The sequence below is a fragment of the Ixodes scapularis genome, unplaced genomic scaffold (genome assembly GCF_016920785.2).
Source record: "Ixodes scapularis isolate PalLabHiFi unplaced genomic scaffold, ASM1692078v2 PGA_scaffold1__304_contigs__length_218370807, whole genome shotgun sequence".
NCBI lineage: Eukaryota > Metazoa > Arthropoda > Arachnida > Ixodida > Ixodidae > Ixodes > Ixodes scapularis.
Window position 1 is genome coordinate 44,103,542 of NW_024609846.1, and position 9,771 is coordinate 44,113,312.

The window sequence follows — 9,771 nt, forward strand, 5'->3', positions numbered from 1 at the left end:
CCCCCGAACAAAACTGAGATAAATAAGATAACCCTGCATTCAAAATGAGCAGTCCTTGGGGCATCGAATTCGGCACTTTACACTAAGGCTTCTCTTGATGTACCCATTTAATAAAGTTTCTTCTAACCAGGTCCGACTGTCCGTGATACATATATGTCACAGGTTTCATCTGCTGATGACTTGCACAGCCGCCACGCGTGCCAAGACTGAATGCCAGGAAAGGCGCGCACCATAAGCCACTCTTCTTTTTTTTCTTTTTTTTTTTTGACGATACCGAACAAGTTTATTTTCGTCCAGATACGCAAAATGTAGCCAGTTTCTCGGATATAACGCTCACCATTGTCCTGGCCGTCTGAATTGCATTTATTGAACGTTCTCTCAGGTTGTTCAGCATGGCCTGGTGCTTCACGAGTCCGCCAACTCCGTCGCATGCATTTTCCCATGTCCAGATGCTAAAAATAACCACTGGGCTTGTGGCAATCGTTCTGTGCAAACTTGTGAAGCTGGTAGCGATTCTTAAAATGACTGGCGGCCCCGTCACTTACGTACGTCACGCGCGAGTATACCGACGTTGTCTTCAACCCACTCTGACTTTTTCTAGAGCCAAGCACATGAAAGCGACGTCGTCGCACAGATCTTCACTGATGATATCAACGCTGTTTGTAGATTTTCTTGTCGTCACTACACATGTAAATATGGTAACTTTTTTTTCTTTAATGATATGCTTTAACTTTGTCAGCAAGCACGATGTTCCAGTTTTCAGCAAAATCAAAATGAAAGACAATGCTCCCGCGCTGCATGCAGCTGCTTTTCATCGTAGCTCGCATTTATCTTGCATTTGTCGGATATGGTTGTGAAATATCCAACTTTCAACCGTTACTTGAACGACTTTTAGGCAAATCTTAAAGTCCAATGTTTTTTTTTTTTGTTGTTTTTTTTTTTTACAGGGTCGTCGAACTGCCATGTTGTAAGCACAATCTCTTCATCCTCTGGGATATGAAGTTCCACGAGTGTAAGACACTGTCCTTTTTGGAAGTGATCACAGTCTCCTTAAAGACACAGACTTGTTAGTGGTCGCACAGAAATGCTGAGCTCATTTCACCAGTGTTCAATGCTGAGCCTGTAACGTCCTCTACAGCGGCAATACAAAGGTAATAATTTGCGCAGCGCACACAAACGCACACTTCCTCATGTGGAATACATTTGACCCGTCTAGGGCGCAAGGAATAAAGTTTCGTTAGCCCAACGCCGGAATCAGGATGATTGTGTTTGCATATACGAAAGGCCTTTTGGGGATTGAGCGTGTCAGGAAGCGCTTTGACACGAACGTTTTCTCCCCGTTGAGCATGACAGAGATCATGTCCTTCTGGTTGGGACCTTGGCGCGAACATTGTAGTACGTTTTTCGTGAAGTACTCTAGGGCAGCAGACAGGCTCTCAGGGCTCCCGGCTCATACGACACGCCATTCTTTTCCTTACCTAAAACGTAAACACTGTCGCCATGTTAATCTTTCGTAGGTTAACATCAAGACAATGTTTACTCTCTATTGTATTTAGGCGGGGCTCGAGTAATTAGGGGTTCTGCTTTATGTCGGTGTGCCTCTTTGTGCCTGAGAGTATTGCCCGCGAAGCCAGCGTGTGGGATGACGACAGACACTACTGCTCAGAAAGCAGGCTTCGGTGGTCATATTTTGCTGGTTGAAGCGAACCCCCTCATCCTTGACAGCGAGTGGGGAAATGCGAAAAAATATTGTATCGACCGTTTTGCCAGAACTAGCGACGAATGTCGCCTCCTACTTCCGTCATCTCTTGCGCCATAATCGTGACTTTCGTGAGAAAATGATTGTTGCTAGCCATAGAACACTACCACGAAGAAAGGGAATGCTTGAATATGTTTTTATTCTAGATATAAGTCATGGATATATATATATATATATATATATATATATATATATATATATATATATATAAGATAGAGAGATGGAGATAGAGGGCAAGAGAGAGGAGCATATAGTGCCGTAGGAAAATAAAGTAAACAGTTCCCAGTGGCCGATGGCTGCAGGATCTTTTCTCGGATCAATGGTTCGTAATATGGTAGCTCTTTGTACACAGTAGTTTCTCCTAAATTTTAGTGTGTGAATGATTTCTATCGTTATCAATGGCCTCATCTGAATAAAAATATACAAAAGATGTGTTAGTGTTATGAACCTGAAACTCAGAGTCACTTCTTGTATAGGGCACTGCTAAGTGCAGGCTTTGAAAAAGGACCCTACTTTGGGGAGTTGTTTCTTCTTTCTCAATAAAATAATGCAACATGTTTTTAATAGAATGAATGCTGAAATAGAGTATGACAGGATACCCAAATTCTAAACAAATCGAGGGTGGTGTTTTTTTTGTTTTTTTTAATTTGCATCGGAATATTTCTTTGTTTGATTATTTTCCCATGTTTGCCTAAATATATCCTGACTATTGTATCACTCAGATACCTCATTTATTTTTTAAATAATAGCCGTATATAAGTATAATACTAGCTGCAAATTATATAATAATGATCAAAATATTTGATGAGATACATGCCTCCAAATTTTGCCATTTGTCGTTTGAGCAGGCATGTTTGGCAATATTTAGAAAAATAAATAAAAGTTAAATAAATATCATTACTTTACATTCCCAGCAAGTTGCACCCATAGCTTGCGTCTAAAAAGTGTTAGAATTCTACTAATGTTATCGTTTAGTTATTCACTCTCAAACCTGCCCCCTCCATCAGTGCGCGTTAATGCAACTGTCCACCTCTCCATGCGTTACGATTTTTCCTGTCCCCAAATAGTTTTTCTCGTCAAAACTAAGTTTGGATTCGTTTATACCAGACACTCGACAATAGCATATAAAAACATCAGTTGATTTAAAAATGTCGACCAACCACCTTTTGGTCGATCTTATCTGAAATCACCCATAATCAGTTTGCTTTAAATTTATTATACTCCTGACGAAATGTTTTCCGGTGTGGTTTCGACAGCAGTTCACATGCCTGCGGTCCACTAAGCAATGTCGGGTTCAACACTTAAAAAAATAAAAAAACACAGGAAACACTTTGCCCTTAATATTTTCGGTATGATAATTGTTCTCCTAAAATGATATATTCGTCGCTTTTTTTGGGTTTCAGGTTTAAGCGAAGTTGCACATAAGAGCAGAAGAACACAACCTTGGACAGGTGGTGATTCAGAATAGTGGAAACTACATTAAACTGATAATCAATGCTCAGACTCATTTTTTATGCAAACGTAGAAACGCGGCTCTACAACGCTGACGAACGAAATCCTTCTTTTAACTTCCGAAGGAATAAGCGCAATCGCAGTAGTCAGTATGGAAAATAGGCAAGAACAACGAGACATTTTCCTTCCGTGGCCAAAGTTTTAGAACAAGCGGGAAACTTCTCAAGTTTGCATTCCTCCCCAAAAAGTTGATCTATTTTTGTCGGAAGGCTTTTCAAACACTCATTCGTTTCCCTTGCTGTGTGCATATCTGAATATCCACCCCATGGGATCCTTTCGACCTCAGCAAAACAGTATATTTATATATAAATATTTAAAATACACCTCGAAACTTCATTGAGAGTCTCGATGTTTTGCAGGTATCGCTTCAAGAAAGCAAACAAAAAACACACCTAAAAAAAAATAAGTCGGCGGGGCTCATGGAAAGCTTCAGCGTATGCAAACAGCCTTGTTCTATGGGGCAGAGGCCGAGAGCTTCTTGGTCCCCTTGTGGGCGTGCCTCTGTGTTCCGCCCGGGTGCCGTGTTTGTCCTTTTATACTTTTGCTAAGTTTGTGTTTATAATGTTTTTGCCTGCCCCGTGCTTCACCGGAGATGGACAGCCAAAACAAATGCGGTAAAACCCCCTTTTTCTTTCAGGAGTCGTGCAATTTCCTTTCTGATTGCTTTCTTCGGTGGTCCGTGGTAGAATTTCTGTGGATTGGATGACAGTTCTGTATTCCAGGAACGTCCCGGCGTCGAGACAACAAGAAACGAAAAGAAAAAGCAGATCGAATGTCATGGAAAGGAGTGACCGTACAATTACACTGAAGGGTAGATTGCAGCCTGGCTTAAGGCGCTTTTGTGAGTTCAATTCTGTGAATGTTAAGCATTGTTGTGCGTCCTGAGTACATAGTTGTAAGTAGAATGCCGGCAAGGTAGCGCTTTCGATTTCTTTAAGAAACACTGCACACATGACACAGAGAGAAACGAATCTGGGAAGCCAATAAATACACCATGTTTAAGTTATGTTGTTTTAATGAGGGGACTTGCGGTTCTTAGTACCGTTATTTTATTATCTCTTCAACACAAGTCTCTATTTTTCTAGCTATCAAGCGAGCTTGGAACTTAGTATTCAGTCAATGGCGATTACGTTTAAGGCGCTACAACGAAGTGTTGCGTAATAAAAAACAGAAAACATTTTCTCGCAAACTCGGCTTAGAGTTAGAGTATAGCCGTGTGTAGAAAACAAACATTCCGCTGTGAGCCCGAGTTTGTTTTATTACTACAACAAATCTTTAATGTATATATTGAAGGAAGAAATGCACCTATTCTAAATCACGCAAAATCCAATAGAACAAATCAGTGAAGACGGCGTTTTTGGGAGAAACTTTCTGTGCCAGTTCTCGGAATTAAGATCGTGGTCGCGTAAGAAAGATCGCAGTTATTGCATTTCGAATTTGCAAAGAATTTTTACTCCCAAATCAATTTTATGCCCCGGATGACACAACACGCCTAATAAAATGCTATTCGAACATTACCCCCGAAAATAACTTTTGAAACAGGACGAGTTCCAGCCACACCGGTTTTTGATTGAGTGCACGTTTCTGCTCTCTGAATGCCTAGAAGTGCGACCCCAGCTATTACGTCGGTTAATTAATTCAAAGAAAGTTAATATAACTCCAGCTATTTCGCGTAAAATATTTACGCTGATGTAATTTTCATTGCATCACTTTAACTCATAAATAACCTATTGTTTACATATTACTTGATAGGCTGATGGCCAAACATTCGGGACGCGGACCTCGTGAAGTCAACAAAGTGTGGATTTGCACATGTCTCCAGCATCTGTATATGCAAATGCAAAAAAAAAAAGAAAAAAAGAAAAAACACGCTTCGAATTGATAGCAATAATTCGTTATTCAGCATGTATGAGAACTATTCCATATACGCGAAATATGGGTTAACATTACTGCGTAGCGAATCACAAATGAGTTAGCACATTACTTAACAAGATTTTGGTGCTTCTAAATCACAAACTGCAACTCAGAAAAAGAGGTAGCTCGGACACAAAATCGTCTTTATGTCGCGACATTCTCAGTCAAGTTAGCCTCAAACACCGACCTTTAGCATACATCTTAGTGTCTCACATCAACACATTTCAATATACTGATGGTTTTGATGGCAGCAATTCAGCGGCGTGAAAAAAAACATGGTGATTGCGTGTCTGTGCTTTGAAGAGTCATTGAGGGCTTACACAACGTTTGCACGGTTAAGTTTATAGCACACACATATGGCACACACAATCCGCTCAAGAAATAGTTTTTTTGCCGTAACGTGCGGAGTTGAGACTCCACAAAGCCTCGCAAGCGCTACTGAGACGTGTGAAGCCGACAAGCCTCTGCTTTAAAGGGACACTGACAGGGTATTTATGCTCGCCGAGGTTTTTAGTTGTACGTGACATATGAGAGCTCAACTACCCAGAACAGAATTTGCGGCTCGAAATTCGGTTTCTTTCCGCCCGAAAACCGCCGATCAAGAATTGGCCGGTTCGAGTCTCGCTCACTCTCTTTTTTTGCGGTCACGGGCCGTTTTCTAAGGTATCGATGCGACCACCAAATTTAATCAAAGTCGTGGGTCACTGAAGGCACACACTCAATATTAAAAATAGAAAAAAAATATGAAACCCATTTTTTGTGGCTTCTAAAAAGCTGTAATTACGTTGATTGAAAAAAAAAGTTCCACAGACAACCGGAAGCATTCTGTGCGTTCGTCGTTTCGCGTATCGTGGGACTCGCGGGGACGGCGATGGCAGCGGACGACGGGCGTGGGACCTCTATTTCAGAACTGTCGTTCGCGGTACCGGCGAATTCTGTCTACCGTTAAAAGAGAAATTTGGGACTGATCAAAAGAATTGGTATTCATCCCGTACGACACGCCCGGCCACCAAGCCGATTTGCACGAAGACGTCGCCGAGCCGTCGCTCCCTTCTCGTGGCTGAAGACAACGCTCGCGCAAACGTCAAGCACGACGTGTCTACTTCGAGTTGAATATGCACGCGTACGATTTCTTTACTAGGTGCGAATGTCCCCAAAGCGTGGTGCTGCCCGACTTCGACCCGGGAGTGCTTTTGCTAGAGAAAAATCGACAGCAAACTTTCCAACTTACTGTTTACCGGCTGAATTATTACTAAGGAAAGAGATCCACCAGAAACGAGATGACCCAGTAGCTCAGTGGGAAAGACGTCCGGTTCACACGCGGTAGGACCGGGTTCGATCCCCCGTGAATTTTTTTTTTTTTTTCAAGCATTTTTCGATGTTTACATATCTTTTTCTTTTTTACAATCATCACTGAAGAAACGAACAACAAAAAACAAACAACAAATGTTGTGGACGATACTTCGCTGAATTAAACGGTATGGGATTTCCGTTTTGACACCTGCGAACTCAATGTAATCACTTACCACAAAATGCAAGGAGCATATAAATCAGGTAGCGTCCGCTTTCCCAGGTGCCCGTAAATGTTCTACAGGAATTGTAGAACATTTTCCACTTTTTTTCGGATGCAGGACATGTGAGCCAGCTCTTCACGCAACATCTTGGGTTTATTCTTTTCGGACCCGATCATGGAAATTCACCACGGGCACTCACTACTCATTTCGAACTCCTTAATGTACAATACAACTCATCTTGGAGTACAGAACAACAATCGGAACAAACATAACTGCAAAAGAATCGCACGGCAAGCAGTTCCCGCACGCCGCATCGCACGCCGCATGTCGCGTCGTCTGCTACCGGAGAGGAGAAAAACAAAAAACAAAAAAAAAAAAACCGCACGGTCGGGTGTAGCCACGTGACTTCCTCCAGTCACTCTCTTCTCTCCACTTCTCCGACCTCCGTCGGGTTTCGGTTTCGGTTTCGAGCAGTTGCGTCTTTTGGCTTTATTAAAGAAATACGCTACTCTGTTGCAAAATATTAATTGGGTAGTCCTCCGACACCATAATGAAGCGCCTGGCAAAAAATAAAAATTTTTTTTTGGGGGGTGTCAGTGTCCCTTTAAGCTGAGGGGAAGCGAAATAAGACGAAACCTCCACAATAAGTTGAACCAGCAGAAGCTTTATTTACAACAACTAAAGACCAAGGTTTGTTCAATACCTGCGTCACTTCTCAGTGATCGTCCCACGCCCAAATGGAAAGCGTGGTAAGGACCCCTATATATATATATATATATATATATATATATATATATATATATATATATATATATATATATATATATATATGCTTCCTGACGAAGGCCGGACTCCGGCCGAAACGTCGAAGATTAAATCGTCCGTTGTTGCTGTTTTTCACTAAGGGTTTTTTTCTTCTCAGTTTTATACCCACGCCTTCGGCCTCCCGCCACCATGCCCGTTACATATATATATATATATATAGGGTGTTTTTTTAAGCTTAAGAGATTTGTTTAAAAAAAGCCGTGGAAGTTACACTTATGCCGCTTGTGGATGGGAGTTATACGGCCAGGGGTACATATTATAGTGGGCTAATCGTAACGATCAGTTGTCTAATTAATTAAAATTTGTTAATTAAATTCTTGATTAATGAAAATAGACATATGGTTCCAATTAGAAACTTGCTCAGCGTCATCGAAAACCACTAAATTAGTCATTTTCAGAAAGACGTTCGGCGCGTGAGAAGCGTAGGATTGTACTGAAGTAACCACTCGTGGAGCAGGTACAAGGCTGGGGCTAGATAAGAGACGGAAAAATCGAGCAGGCGCCTTTATCGCAACCGCTAGCATTTGTACCTGCTCCACGAGTGGTAACTTTGGTGCGCTACTACACTTCTCACGCGCTCAAAGTCTTTCTGAAAATGACTGATTTAGTGGTTTTCGATGACGCTGAGCAAGTTTCTAGTGGGAACAATATGTCTATTTTCATTAATTAAAAAGTTAATCAAAGAATTTTAATTAATTAGATGACGTACTGATTGTTACGATTAGCCCCTATAATATGTCTCCATGGCCGTATAGCTCACCCTCACAAGCGGCATAAGTGTAACTTTCACAACGTATTTTCAACAAATCTGTTAAGCTTAAAAAAAAACACCCTGTATATATATATATATAAGGGTTTTTTTCTTCTCAGTTTTATATATATATATATATATATATATATATATATTTGTTTTATACGCACGGAGAATTACATAAATTTAATTCCTAATATTTATTTTGATCTACGTTTCGTAAAACGCAGCCAAGTTTCTCACTCATGGACTATCTCCTGTTTCTGGCTGTTTTTGTGACCTACACATAATTGTAAGCAAGCGCACTTTACGCAAAAAAAAAAAGAAAGAAGTCCGATGAAGGTATTGTCTTGCGTTAAAAGCGATATCTTTTTTGTCGCAAAATAGACCGAATGCCGCGGTCAGGGCAGCCTATTGGTGCGACGCTGGCGGTGAAACCACGTAACATTTGAAGCATGATTTGTCTATGGTGTGCACCAATCACACTGTAGGTATGGCTTAGTCTCCAGACAATCTACCTCCTTTACATTATTGGTTTTTTATCTTATTTATATTCTCTAGTTGATGATGCCGCAGTCTCATTATTTTCGGAGTGACAATGAAATTTCCAACAATAATTTGTTGAACACTGTTATTTGACACCCACAACGCAGCTGTGTTCAACATGCTGCAGCAATATTTTAAAGATAAATAGAGGTCGTGAAACGTATTTATTCCACCCCAACAGCGTCGATTACTGTGAAGCAAGCTGGTGTAGGCATTTCAACGATCGGGAACAGAAGCGGAATTTGACATTGGGAGTTTACCGTTCGCAAGTCTCAAAGTCAGTGGAGAGGTGAAAAGTTAGGTGTGTTCGCTGCTCTACTGGGAACTCTTAGTTGTTATAAACAAGAACCATCCGTGCTTGCTTACCTTTTAGATATGTCACGTCTCTAACCTATGCCCTATTACTTATATATATTTTTTTTTAAATTATGGAGACAAGAAGACATGTGACGACTCTTTAGTGCCTTTTAGTCACAATAATCTCTCCAATGTATGTTAACGCAGATGCGCTTATTAGTAAGCGATAACTTGCTTTTAAGTAAGCAATCCCTCACTCGTATGTAAGCAGTCACGTGCTTATAAGTGAGCAATCACTTGCTTATAAGTGAGCAATCAATTATAAGTAAGCAATCACTTACTTATAAGTAAGCAGCCACTTGCTTACGAATTAGCGCCTTGTGGTGAGGGCAATTATCCTGTCGTGACAAAACAACGGCTCGAACATTCTGCTTTGCGTCAGGTTCGGTACAAGTTCTGTGTCCTCAGAAATCGCGATGTCCTCAAGGAGACTTCATAAGCACACGATTCGCTTCAGCTCGCCACGGACAGCACCCATGACTCATCATACTGCCTTACAATGAACTTCTCTTCACTCGAGCGCAGCCCCTCGCACGGAGGCCCGGTGAATTCGAAATCAACGTCAAACGGGAGGCTCCGTCTTCAGCAAACAG